The sequence below is a fragment of the Trichechus manatus genome, unplaced genomic scaffold (assembly GCF_000243295.1).
Source record: "Trichechus manatus latirostris isolate Lorelei unplaced genomic scaffold, TriManLat1.0 scaffold00187, whole genome shotgun sequence".
In the NCBI taxonomy this organism is placed as follows: Eukaryota; Metazoa; Chordata; class Mammalia; order Sirenia; family Trichechidae; genus Trichechus; species Trichechus manatus.
The window spans coordinates 1,852,164-1,853,414 of NW_004444123.1; the positions used below are offsets into that span (position 1 = coordinate 1,852,164).

Sequence of the window (1,251 nt, forward strand, 5' to 3'; positions counted from 1 at the left end):
TTGTCACTGAGTAAATACACGCTGAGTGGGCCCTCTCACTGGGTCATCTTGTCCCTGAGTAAGTACACGCTGAGTGAGCCCTCTCATGGGGTCACTTTGTCACTGAGTAAATACACTCTGAGTGAGCCCTCTCACTGGGTCACCTTGTCACTGAGTAAGTACGTGCCAAGTGAGCCCTCTCACGGGGTCACGTTGTCAGGTGAAGTTCACGTGCGTAGGGATGTTGTAACGCCTTTTGCCATTCGCTATTTCTCCTCATTACTCGGAGAAACTGAAGTAGTAAGTGAAAGCCAGGCAGGAATGAGGGGACTTCAGTGATGACATCCATCTAATGTAGCACGTGTTCCTGGAGAGAAAATAGTCCCCAAATTGACTCCGGGTGCTTGACTTCCGAGTGGGCTGGCCCGCATCAGCCCCTCTCCAGCCCTCTGCTCTGAGTTTGGAGTCGCCGAGCAGTTCCCAGCTTGCCGGGGTGCCCCTCGTATCAGATGTGGAGTGTGTTCAGAAGTGTGCAGCTGAGGGGCGGGCCACTTAAAAGGGAATGCGCTCCTGTCATCCTTAGCCCCGTTTGGCTTACACAGTCGGCTAACCCTGCGTGTGCTTCTGGGTCATGTCACCTGACTGTAAGTGAGAGGCCAGGGTAATTAGAGGAAGACTTGGAAGACACTAATAGATGGCACAAATCCGTGTGTCGTGTTTTAATTTGGAAATAAAGACGATAAAGGGGCGTCTGATGAGGGAACTCTGACGTGCCCTGACCTCCGCTGGAGCGTGCTGGGGCTCACACCATCATGGTCTTTGCCTTGGTTGCCTTCAAAAGACGTTCCTCGGCAGAGCACGTTCTGCAGCTGGGGAGCCCAAGGTGTTTAATTTGCTTTCAAAGAGCTTCAGGGATGTAAATGCAAGAGAAGAACTGCGTTTCCACTCTCCCGGTGGACTCATCCAAGAGCAGGAAGACAAGGGCCCCAGAGCAGCTCCTGCTGAAGGACGCGGCCGCTTTGTAACTGGATCATCAGGTCAACGCCGACTCTTTTCTCCACGCGATGGAGGCTTTTGCAAACCAGTTGTTGCAAATTGGGCACTGTTGGCGTCTGAGAGCATTGCTGATGGTACTGGGCCTGCGACGAGGTTTGCAAGTGTTGCTCAGAGGAAGAACTAGTCACAGCGTGTGAATTAGGCAACTACATCTTCCTTACAGATACACACTGGCATGTACACACGCACACACCTTCCTTACAGATACACACTGGC

At 52.4% G+C, this 1,251-nt stretch overlaps 1 protein-coding gene across 1 annotated transcript in view; it reads left to right on the forward strand.

Moving 5' to 3' along the window:
- PTPN14 (protein tyrosine phosphatase non-receptor type 14) overlaps nt 1-1,251 on the forward strand; it is a 121,213-nt gene that overhangs the window by 81,704 nt on the left and 38,258 nt on the right. The window lies entirely within an intron of this gene.